This window comes from Anomaloglossus baeobatrachus, chromosome 1, assembly GCF_048569485.1.
Source record: "Anomaloglossus baeobatrachus isolate aAnoBae1 chromosome 1, aAnoBae1.hap1, whole genome shotgun sequence".
Taxonomy (NCBI): Eukaryota; Metazoa; Chordata; class Amphibia; order Anura; family Aromobatidae; genus Anomaloglossus; species Anomaloglossus baeobatrachus.
The window spans coordinates 54,294,672-54,307,758 of record NC_134353.1 but is presented as its reverse complement, the minus strand read 5'-3'; positions in this window follow the sequence as shown (position 1 = coordinate 54,307,758).

Sequence of the window (13,087 nt, the reverse complement as noted above, 5' to 3'; positions counted from 1 at the left end):
CCCGTCTTTCTTTGAGTATCTGGTGAGTTTATACCACACTATTTGTAGCCAAAACCAGGAGTGGGTGATAAATCCAGCAGTGGTGCCCGTGTTTCTATTATACTTTTCCTCTGATTGTTCCACTCCTGGTTTTGGCTACAAATACTGAGATAAAAAACCTCACCAAATACTCAGTGTGTGAATGGTGCTGTTCTGCAGGTTGCTATCAATTATGAGCCAGTTTCCCCATTGTACGAAGGGCTGAATTTTTCACAGCATGTAAAGGGGTCTCAAGAGACCCTCCGCAGGGGGCTACCTGGTGGAGTTATCAATAGGGTTAAACAAAGTCTGTAAAGTGCAGCCTGGGTCACCAAGGTAGGTATTGAGCTTCCTAACCCACTAATAATGCCCCATTGATGCCCCCTTTAGAAAAAAATTAAAGGGAATCTGTCAGCAGGCTTTTGCTACCTCATCTGAGAGCAGCACGACGTAGGTAAAGAGATCCGGAATCCAACGATGTATCGCTTAGATCACTGGGTGCAGCCGTTCTGACACTATTAAGAGTTTTGAAAGCTGCCCCCGCCAACACCAGGTTCTGTATGTACAAAGTCTATAGACAGTGAGCTGCTAATCATAGCAGAGGACGAGCCGGACTAGATGACCTTGTCCAGCAATGATAATTTCCTGAAGCTAAAACAAACATTGGAGGTAAACCACAGCACACATTGTGAAAAGAGACGCATTGCTGAAATCTGTGTTTTAACCCCTACAGCTTGAAGTCGTCAGATTCCATAGTAATATGATGCTGACAGATTCCCTTTAATGCACCTTAGGCCTAAAACACACTTCCGCAAAAAAAACGTACATGTCTTACGGTCCGTTTTTCGGGTCTGTGTTCCGTTTTTTAGGGGCGTTTCTCCGGTACGTATGGCATCCGTGTGATGGCGTATGCAAGCCATGTGTGCATATGGAATGTCCGTATTGACATAAAATATGTACGTGTGCTGTCCGTGTGCTGTCCGTTTTTAAAGGCCCGCATTCTTACCCAATTAACGATTTTAATCATTCATCATGAGATCCTGGTGTTGTTGTTTGCTTTCTATTGACCTGATAGATTGGAAACAAGTGTTTCAGATTTTGTGATGAAATACGGACACGGACGATACGTGCTGAACACGGACATACTCCGTGTGCGGTCCGTGCAGGCACGGACCCATAGACTAAAGCGGGTCCGTGCCTGCGTGCTGCCGGCCAAAAACGGACATGTCGTCCGTGTAGAAAAGCGCACACACGTACTTACCATACGGACACACGTTCCGTGTGATTTTACGTGTGTGTGTCATCTACCATTGAATAACATGGGTCTCCGTGTCTCCAGTACGTGCAAATACGTACCGCACACGTACGAAAAAAACGGATGTGTGTTGCGAGTCTTAAAAAGTAAAGATGCCCCCATCAGATGTAATACATAATAACGTCACCTTTATGCAACCCCTATAGAAAAGTATATGTTATACTAGAGCGCCGGAGTCATCCTCGCCGCTGTAGTGATGTCATGACACCGCCTGTGCCAGGATGCTGATGTCCTGTGATTGGCTGTCCACCACTACCCGCCTTTGGTCATATGAGTAATCAAGAGGAAGTGAGTGTCAGCCGCAAATCTGACTTCCTGTTGATTAACTCATTTGTCCTAACGCAGAGAGAGCATACAGCGGTGATTGGAATCAGAGCTCATGTGATGTCACAACCTCATGAGAGCCCCAGGAACACGAACTGGACACCGCTGGAAGGGCGGCGGCGTGGAGACATGGAATCAGAAGGGTTGACAACCCCTTAAAGGCCTACTTTAGCCCACAGGATAGAGAGAGGTGGTGTAAGGAGCCTATGGCTCCCTGCTCCACTACGGGATTGAACTGTTGAGCCTCTTGTAGCTGTTGATACAGTTCACAGTGGATCTCGCCCGGACAACTGGAGCACCCGACTAGAAGTGCAGGGTATATTCACTGCACCCGATCTTTACGGCTGGCGATGTCTCAGTTTCTTCCTTTTATTCTTTTGACATATTTCACCACTAACAATATTGTATTTAAATGGAACCTGCCCCCTATTTAAAAATCTATTTACCTGCCTATATAGGAAAAATAGCTGCACTGATAGGAAGAAAATGAACTTATTTCTTACCAGGAGCCGCTGGCTTTGATTGACAGCTCGCTCTGCACAGATGGGCTGCAGAATCAGATGTCAATCAAAGTGTAGGGCGGTGCTTACAGCCAATCACAGTATAGTGGGCGGTGTCTCTGATCGCTGCTCCCTATGACTGAAAGCCAGCAGCTCCTTAGACGTAATTTGTGAATTTTCTCTACCCAGCTGCAATTTCAGTATGGCGGCTGAGCAGAATTGTAGAAAGTAAAGTTCTTTACTTTTAGCTAAAGGGGTTTTATCTTCATAAGTTTTAAATGCATAATAAGCTTAGCATTACTCACTCTCCCCTGCTGCAGGGCTGCCTTTCCACTGATGCATCAGGTCAATGTTGACATCATGATTACAGCGCACATGACTGCTGCAGTCGATCACTGAGCTCAGCGGTCCTGCTGGTGTAAATGGCTCAAGCAGCTGAACCCAATGATTGCAGTGAGCTGTAGTCGTGGCATCACCACTGCAACATGTCTGCATAGACTGGTGTAGCACCCCTGAGGTACCAGGTGCCACAAATGTGAACGTGGAAACCCAAACCCCGGAATATCTATGCCAGGCAACACACCAGCACCTTCAGGCCACACTCATACCCCAACACCAGATTGGGAGACTGCCTAGTAACAGGTAAAAGGGATGGGCACTGATTGCACAGTACCACCCAGCCTGTAGGGAGAGACCCAGCAAGAGGAGGGGCGAGTGGTCAGTTGGGAAGTTGGCGGGACGAAGTGGTGTTTAGTCAGTTAGTTGAAGGAGGAGTTGAAGCAAGGAGAGTCGAAAGGTGGAAGTAAAGAAAGAAAGGTATAGAAAGACCTGAAGTAACAAAGGAAAGCCGTAACAGGAGTGAGGGACTGTGGGGTAAGGAACCAGGACTCCAGGGACCGTGGGTTACCTGTGGAAGTGGAATACTCCAGGAACCGCGGGGCACCTGTGGAAGTCTGGAACCAAGGCTCACAGGACTCAGCACGAGGCGAGGTGCAGACCCTAGGACAGCGGGACACTTTATGGTCAACTGTGAAATCTGCCAGGCGAGAACATCTCCAGGGTCCATCGCCAACCAAAGAGTCTGAAGCACAAGCAGCAAAGAAGGGAGCAGGGATTGAACCTCTTAAATAGTCCAGGCTGCCTGCAATAGGACCAAGACTGAAACAGAGGGCTCACCCAGAAGCTCTAAGCAACGGGAGCCTGTGGAGACATGGGGGTCAGTGGGTGCTCTCCTGTGGAGACACGGGGGTCAGTGGGTTCTCTCCTGTGGAGACACGGGGGTCAGTGGGTGCTCTCGTCCGCTGGCCTGGCCGCCTTTAGAAAGACAGCATGTCCCAGGGCTCATCCCAACTGAACGCTCGACCTCCTTAACCGTGGGCGGAACACTACTCAGACAATACAGGGTGAGGGAATCACAATATTAAGACTTTATTGGATCCCCAAACAATTAATGGCATATGGCACATAACCAGCGAAACCACAGAATGTAACCGGCAACAGTTTCTCACCCTTCCGCTGGCTCACCAGGGATTAGAATGTCCGTGCCTCAGAGCTTCCAGGGCTACTTACTCCAAACCAGCAGCACCCCGCTTTCGGCGGGCATCCACCGAGAATGGAGTAACGCCAGATTAAGGAAACTGGCTGAGGACCGCAAAGCCTGGTGACTGGATTGTCCCAAGCTGGATTCCTCCCTTAGGTAGTTTTTGATATCTTAGCCGAATCCTTGAATTCGATGCTGAAGTCCATGTGGTATTATAATCCAGATTCGGTTATGGCTTGCCAATCGGATCCGCAGGTCCTAGATTGATATCATGTAGCAAGAGTCTACTCGGGCAATGGACAGTCCTCCTTCTTATACCCCTGACCTCTCCATTCAGACCATTGGGGTCGTCACGATTGGTGGATAAGACTGAGCTCTTATTGGCTGGATTTCAAGCCATATACAAAATATCCCTAGTAGTAATGATCTCTGGCAGAGACGAGGGAGAGACAGCTAAGTTACATCACATCTAGCAATACACATAGTACTAAAATGGGAGGTTCGCATAATTGATTTGTCTTGGTATCTGACCTTTACTGGCCAAGGCAATTACATGAGTCAACAAGAATTTTTAACACTAGACTCATAAGAGTCTTGTAGAAACAATGAGGGGCTTATCCCCAATTTATAAAGAAAATCTCATCATGGCTGGCTGAATTTTAAGAAACTTAACCCATGCTAGGCACTGACAGAGTCGATGTCGTCACAGAGCCCAATACAAACGAGAGTGCATGGAGGACAGCTACCCCAGGTCACAACTGGCATGGAGAACAAGAGGAGCGGGAACACCTGGAACCGGCAACAGCGGGTCCAAACAGCGAAACCAAGTAAAAAAACAAGGCAAGTTAAAACTACAATACTGGTGCGGACTGTTTCCTCATCGCCTCCGTACACTTACACAGATGGTTCCCCACTACGATCCCCATCATCCACTGCTGGGGCCTAGCCCTGCTTGTGGAGGGCCCAAAACACCTAAGCTGCATTATTCCACCAGCCCCAGCAGGACCCTGCAGCGGTGGCTTCAATAACCTGGCCGCATACCGCAAGTGGCGTAGTCGAAAAACTCTTTTATTTATTTTCTTTTATTCTACCATTTTCACCCCTTTTATCGGACCGAACCCCAGGGTCACGTAACGGGGCATCAGCCGTGACCACGACTGTACCCCACTACGTAGCGCACTCCCGGAACAGAGTACCCCACAGCCCTGGGGCGTCACATTGGAAGTGGAAGCACTGGAGTAAGGTGATTAACAATTATAAATGGAAAAATGCTCGCGTTTCCCATTGACTTCCATTATACTCAGTGCACAAGTCGAGCATCTAAACTGCTTGTTTCGAGTAGCAGGCATCTTAGTGCACGCTCATCACTAAATATTAACCTTTTAAGAACTTCAAACAAGCTCTTTAAGTTATCCCCTATCTGATCCATAGGACTTAACTTAAAGGGAACCCGTCAAGTGCAATATCCACCCAGAACCACGAGCAGTTCTGGGTGCATACAGCTAATCCCTGCCTAACCATCCCTGTATACACTAGCATAGATAAAGAGATCTATAGAAAAAGTACGGTATTTCTAAAAATCGTATATTATATGCTAATAAGCGCAGGGACTAGTCCCAAGGACACTAGTTCCCCTGGCTAGTCGGCCCACATAGCATGGTAGCACGCCCCTGTGGGTGTACTAACATGCTGATGAATGCGCAGCAATGCCGCACATACCTCACTGTTCATGGCGGCCGGCGGAGGATGGATGCGCACTGGGCATGATCTGGAGTACCTGGGACTTCCGATCATGCGCACTAAACTGATGCCGATGTAAGCTTCCCGGCTTCAGTGAGGTACAGAGCGCATGACCGGAAGTCTGGCTGAGAAGTCCAGATCATGCCCAGTGCGCATTCATCCTCTGCCAGCCGCTATGAACAGTGAGGTAAGTGCGGCATTGCTGCGCATTCATTACCATGTTAGTACACCCACAGGGGCGTGCTACCATGCTATGTGGGCCGACTAGCCAGGGGAACTAACACCCTTGTGACTAGTCCCTGGCCTCATTAGCATATAATATGTGATCTTTAGAAATCCTTTTTCTAAAGATCTCTCTATCTATGCTAGTGTATACAGGGACAGTTAGGCAGGGATTAGCATTATGCACCCAGAACTGCTCGTGGGTCTGGGTGCAATATTGCACCTGACAGGTTCCCTTTAAAAACTTTATCCTTTTTTTAGATTGTCAATGTAAAGGAAAGTGCGCCACCTGGTGTCCGTTACAATCGTTGCATTGAATCTGAAGGAGATGCAGATATTGGGGCACATTTTATTGCTTCCTTTGTAAATAGACATGTAGGTGATCGTGCTCAGGACTGTGCATTATACAGTTTTACGTTCAGCCGTCCTAGAACCTGTCGGCAGCTTATTCTGCTTTGAGGTAACAGAACATTGTGACTCGGGGTCTCGGCACTTGGTGCAGCTCTGCGGCACATACAGTATGACTTGACTGATGACATACCTCCCAACTTTTCAAGAAAGGAAAGAGGGACAAATTTTGACCACGCCCCTAACCACACCCCTAGCCACACCCATTTGGCAGTAAGGGTCATTCAGCAGATGTCCCGGACAGGGCTGTATTTTGCCTTCGTGCTGCCCTAGGCACTTTAAGTGGTCGCGCCCCTTATTGACAACGTAAAACTGAGTTTTCGCACACGACATCTGTTTAAGGCAGATCTACTCTGTAAAACACTTGAAAAAGTATCAATGAGAAACGAAGGGCACTAACGCCCCCCCCAATGGGAATCACCACAGGCACATCAAAACATAGCATGAGCATAAAATATTCCCACCACACCGTCCCCACTTATATACTGTGACTGTCACACTGCCCCTAATAAACTACACCCTGCCCTCCCTTATAAATTATATCCACCACACCTTCCTCAATTATGAAATATGATCTGCACATTGTCCTCACATCATGCTGCCCCCTCCTCACAGTGTCCCATGCATGCTGCCCCCTCCTCACAGTGTCCCATGCATGCTGCCCCCTCCTCACAGTGTCCCATGCATGCTGCCCCCTCCTCACAGTGTCCCATGCATGCTGCCCCCTCCTCACAGTGTCCCATGCATGCTGCCCCCTCCTCACAGTGTCCCATGCATGCTGCCCCCTCCTCACAGTGTCCCATGCATGCTGCCCCCTCCTCACAGTGTCCCATGCATGCTGCCCCCTCCTCACAGTGTCCCATGCATGCTGCCCCTGTCGCGGGTGGGGAGGAGGGTGTCAGCACACTACGCTCACCCCTTCTGCTCGGGTCCGGCGGCTGCTGCTCAGTGGTGGCTCGAGCGGTGGGCCGGATCCCGGGGGCTTCTCGAGCGGCACTCCTCGCCCGTGAGTGAAAGGGGTTTGTTGGGTGTGGGAAGTGTTTATTGTCCGTGACGCCACCCACGGTTGTGGTGATTTCCCCACCGCTGCTCAGTACAGGGGTCCCGGGGATGGTGATGCGGAGCAGCCAGGTGTTGCGTTGCCCCTCCGTGGGTAGGGGTTGGTGATCCCGGGGCCCGGTGATGGTTTGGGAGGTGCAGGGCCTGGTGGGCGCAGGGACGCGGGGGCAGCGCTGTGCCTTGCGGCACTGTGGTACTCACTCAGCCTGAGACGTGGACACAGTTTTACGGTAAACCAAACGGCTGGATAGACGGTCCCACGGATGGCTGCATTTGCTCTCCCGGTAGGTGACGGTGATGTCCCTCTTCCTTGCACCTTTGTGTACTTTTTGGTTGCGATGGGTCCCCACCGGTAACCCGCTCCCCGGCTTCAAGCTGGACCGGGGGAGCTCTACTCTTTGCCCGCAGGCGCTGGCCCTAAGAAACTGGTGCCTTGGCGGTGGCGGTGTCTCTCTTACACTGGCTGGGCTGTTGCCTTCAATCGGGACTTGGTTGTTGGGGGATCTACGTCCCCTTCACTGACGGATTCGGCAAATTATGGCGACTCCAAGCCTTGCCGGGGTCCGAGAGGCCCCTGCCCTGGTGCTGACTGTCCTTCGGAACACTGCTCCAGACCGCCGGGCACACAGCCTACGGGGTCCTTCCAGGAACTTCCAAACGGTCCCCCTCCAGACAGTCACCGCCGTTGCTGACCTTGCTGACCTGTCCTGCACACAGCTGGACTACTTCAGGCTTTTGCACGCTCTTTCTGTTCTGTCGCCTCACTTGCTTTCCTCCTTTTCCACTTTTCTACTTTCACTACTTTCACTTAGCTGTTTACTCAAGCCCTGCCTGGGCTACTCCTCCACTCCTTCCACTTCCTCCTCCCTGACTAGACTGCCTGGTTTCTCCCGCCTCCAGAGCTGTGACCTCCTCGGTGGGCGGAGCCAACCGTGTGGCCCACCCCCTGGTGTGAATCATTAGCCTCTGGAGGAAGGCAACACGGATTTTTGGTTAGCTTAGGTGTTCCTACCTGGGATGTAGGGTGTGGTGGTGTGTGACCTGTGTCCCCTGGCTTGCCCAGGGCGACACACCCCCTCCTCACAGTGTCCCATGCATGCTGCCCCCTCCTCACAGTGTCCCATGCATGCTGCCCCCTCCTCACAGTGTCCCATGCATGCTGCCCCCTCCTCAGTGTCCCATGCATGCTGCCCCCTCCTCACAGTGTCCCATGCATGCTGCCCCCTCCTCACAGTGTCCCATGCATGCTGCCACCTCCTCAGTGTCCCATGCATGCTGCCCCCTCCTCACAGTGTCCCATGCATGCTGCTCCCTCCTCACAATGTCCCATGCATGCTGCCCCCTCCTGACAATGTCCCATGCATGCTGCTCCCTCCTCACAGTGTCCCATGCATGCTGCCCCCTCCTCACAATGTCCCATGCATGCTGCCCCCTCCTCACAATGTCCCATCCATGCTGCCCCCTCCTGACAGTGTCCCATGCATGCTGCTCCCTCCTCACAGTGTCCCATGCATGCTGCCCCCTCCTCACAGTGTCCCATGCATGCTGCCCCCTCCTCACAGTGTCCCATGCATGCTGCCCCCTCCTCACAGTGTCCCATGCATGCTGCCCCCTCCTCACAGTGTCCCATGCATGCTGCCCCCTCCTCACAATGTCCCATGCATGCTGCCCCCTCCTCACAATGTCCCATGCATGCTGCCCCCTCCTGACAGTGTCCCATGCATGCTGCCCCCTCCTCACAGTGTCCCATGCATGCTGTTCCCTCCTCACAGTGTCCCATGCATGCTGCTCCCTCCTCACAATGTCCCATGCATGCTTCCCCCTCCTCACAATGTCCCATGCATGCTGCCCCCTCCTCAGTGTCCCATGCATGCTGTTCCCTCCTCACAGTGTCCCATGCATGCTGCCCCCTCCTCACAGTGTCCCATGCATGCTGCCCCCTCTTCACAATGTCCCATGCATGCTGTTCCCTCCTCACAGTGTCCCATGCATGCTGCCCCCTCCTCACAATGTCCCATGCATGCTGCCCCCTCCTCACAATGTCCCATGCATGCTGCCCCCTCCTGACAATGTCCCATGCATGCTGCTCCCTCCTCAGCGACTCCAGGCCTGACACTGAGCCTGTGTCAGAAGAAGAGGAGGAGGTTGTTGCCCTGCCTGGCATGGAGGCCACTTATATTCCCCGAACCGGGGGCAACGGGTATCGGGCGGCCCTTCCATGCCGTGCTTGTTATGCACTGGAGGGGCTGGTGCCCGTGTCCTTCCACCCCGAGCCGGGTGAGGAGGACGAAAATACCCAGTAGGGCAGCGGATGCCCGTTGCACCGTCCCCGTTGGGACCACCAATCAGCATGTTTACAAGTTTGTTTAAAAGTTTGAAAGAATGATAAGAAAATGATACCGAAGTTTCATCTGATTTGCTTTGTGATTTGCAACCGGCTGGAGCCGGCACCGTTGTCCCCGTGGGGACCGTTTAAAGTTTTTGCATGGAGGACTATCCATGGACATGCATGCTGCCCCCTCCTGACAGTGTCCCATGCATGCTGTCCCCTCCTCACAATGTCCCATGCATGCTGCCCCCTCCTCAGTGTCCCGTGCATGCTGCCCCTCTCCATGAGCTCCTAATGCTGCCTTCCTCTTTTCCATAATGACACCTCCATGCTGCCCCATTCATCCTAAGACCACCACACTAGCGCTTATGCTGAGACCCCCCCACACACACTACCCCACTCTTGATATTGACTCCCCTACATTGTTCCACTCCATACTGAGCCCAGACATGCTGCCCCTTCTCAATAATGAGCTCCCAATGCTGCCCCCCTCTTATTCTGAGTCCTTACACTCCCCCCCATCGATATTGTCATTGCTCTATCCCTCAACCCTTGTCCTCTGTCTCTAGCATTGGCCCCTCTCTCCCATTCCCCCAGCAGCAGCCGCTCTCTCTCGCCTTCACCAGCAGCCTCTCCCCCAGCATCAGCCTCTCTCTCCCCAGCCTCCCCCAGCATCAGCCTCTCTCCCCCCAGCCTCCCCCAGCTTCAGCCTCTCTCCCCCAGCTTCCCCCAGCATCAGCCTCTCTCCTCCCAGCCTCCCCCAGCATCAGCCTCTCTCCTCCCAGCCTCCCCCAGCATCAGCCTCTCTCCTCCCAGCCTCCCCCAGCATCAGCCTCTCTCCTCCCAGTCTCCCCCAGCATGAGCCTCCTCCAGCATCAGCCTCTCTCCTCTCAGCCTCCCCCAGCATCAGCCTCCTCCAGCATCAGCCTCTCTCCTCCCAGCCTTCCCCAGCATCAGCCTCCTCCAGCATCAGCCTCTCTCCTCCCAGCCTCCCCCAGCATCAGCCTCCTCCAGCATCAGCCTCTCTCCTCCCAGCCTCCCCCAGCATCAGCCTCCTCCAGCATCAGCCTCTCTCCTCCCAGCCTCCCCCAGCATCAGCCTCCTCCAGCATCAGCCTCTCACCTCCCAGCCTCCCCCAGCATCAGCCTCCCTGCTCCCAGCTTCCCCCAGCATCAGCCTCCCTCCTCCCAGCATCAGCCTCCCTCCTCCCAGCCTCCCCCAGCATCAGCCTCCCTCCTCCAAGCCTCACCTTCCCCCTCCCAGCCTCAGTCTCCCTCCTCCCAGCCTCCCCAGCCTCAGCCTCCCTCCTCCCAGCCTCCCCCAGCCTCAGCCTCCCTCCTCCCAGCCTCCCCCAGCCTCAGCCTCCCTCCTCCCAGCCTCCCCTAGCCTCAGCCTCCCTCCTCCCAACCTCCCCAAGCATCAGCCTCCCTCCTCCCAGCCTCCCCCAGCATCAGCCTCCCTCCTCCCAGCCTCCCCCAGCATCAGCCTCCCTCCTCCCAGCCTCCCCCAGCATCAGCCTTCCTCCTCCCAGCCTCCCCCAGCATCAGCCTCCCTCCTCCAAGCCTCACCTTCCCCCTCCCAGCATCAGCCTCCCCCAGCCTCAGCCTCCCTCCTCCCAGCCTCCCCCAGCTTCAGCCTCCCTCCTCCCAGCCTCCCCCAGCTTCAGCCTCCCTCTTCCCAGCCTCCCCCAGCCTCAGCCTCCCTCCTCCCAACCTCCCCAAGCATCAGCCTCCCTCCTCCCAGCCTCCCCCAGCATCAGCCTCCCTCCTCCCATCCTCCCCCAGCATCAGCCTCCCTCCTCCCAGCCTCCCCCAGCATCAGCCTCCCTCCTTCCAGCCTCCCCCAGCATCAGCCTCCCTCCTCCCAGCCTCCCCCAGCATCAGCCTTCCTCCTCCCAGCCTCCCCCAGCATCAGCCTCCCTCAGCATCAGCCTCCCTCCTCCAAGCCTCCCTCAGCATCAGCTTCCCTCCTCCAAGCCTCACCCTCCCAGCTTCCCCCAGCATCAGCCTCCCTCAGCATCAGCCTCCCTCCTCCAAGCCTCACCTTCCCCCTCCCAGCCTCCCCCAGCATCAGCCTCCCTCCTCCAAGTCTCCCTCAGCATCAGCATCCCTCCTCCAAGCCTCCCCCTCCCCCTCCCAGCCTCCCTCAGCATCAGCCTCCCTCAGCATCAGCCTCCCCCTCCCAGACTCCCCCAGAATCAGCCTCTCTCTCCCCCTAGCCTCAGCCTCTCTCTCCCCCCAGCCTCTCTCTCCCCCCAGCCTTAGCCTCTCTCTCCCCCCAGCCTCCCCCCCAGCCTCAGCCTCTCTCCCCCCAGCCTCAGCCTCTCTCTCTTCCCAGCCTCCCCCCAGCCTAAGCCTCTCTGTCTTCCCAGCCTCAGCCTCTCTCTCTCTTCCCAGACTCCCCCCAGCCTCAGCCTCTTTCTCTTCCCAGCCTCTCTCTCTTCCCAGCCTCCCCCCAGCCTCAGCCTCTCTCTTCCCAGCCTCCTCCCAGTCTCAGTCTCTCTCTCTTCCCAGCCTCAGCCTCTCTCTCTCTTCCCAGCCTCCCCTCAGCCTCTCTCTTCCCAGCCTCTCTCTCTTCCCAGCCTCAGCCTCTCTCTCTCTCTTCCCAGCCTACCCCCAGCCTCTCTCTCTTCCCAGCCTCCCTCTCTTCCCAGCCTCACCCCAGCCTCCCTCTCTTCCCAGCCTCCCCCCAGCCTCCCTCTCTTCCCAGCCTCCCCCAGCCTCAGCCTCTCTCCTCCCAGCCTCCCCTTGCATGATTACAGTGGACAAAAAGAGGCATCGCAATTTGCAACGATCATCAACTAACCTGTAAGGTGCCCATACATTCTAGGCTCTGCCTTACCTGCTCCGGTGCCCGCCGCCCTGCTCTGGCTGGCTCCTCTTCTGGCTTGCTCCAGCTGCAGACGCGTCCTCCTCCACGGCGTGTGTCATCTGCAGCATTGGACGCTGCAGCACGGGGCAGTGAGCTGATTGTCGCGCCCGCGCGCCTCTGACCCCGGAAGTGCAGGCCATGGAACTTCCGGGGTTAGTCAGCTCACTATGCCTGGCGCCCGCCATGTATTTAAATAGACAGCAGAAGTGCGCCTCTCCTCCCCCCCCCGGAACACAGCCAAGTGTAACGGAGGGAGGGACGGGGGGCGGGGATGTAAAAAAAAAAAAAAAAATTTATATATATATATTTTTTTTTTTTTTTGCTGCCAGAAAGTGCCGCCCCCCGCAACGTGCCGCCCTAGGCACGGGACCACGGGTGCCTAGTGGCAAATACGGCCCTGGTCCCGGACTGTTCATTCATACTTATAGCAGTCAGAATTTTTTTATATTTCTATATGTCACTATATGACATGTTGCTTATTTGTGCCTATAAATCCGTTTTCACACGTTGCATAAATTCTGTTTCTTTTTGTTTCTGTCTGCACCAAACTACACAATAACAATCTTCTGTTTTTTCCATTTTTGATGCATTTTTTTCTGCCTTTCCTCCATTATTTAATGCGTTTTTGGTTCAGATGTGAATCTGCGTTTTTAAGTGTTTTTATTGTACAGAGAAGCTTTTTCCTGTATTTTTTTAAGCTCCACATAGAAACCTCCAGAGAAAATAACCCCCGAAAACCGCAGAATTCAGCAGCGTCTTTT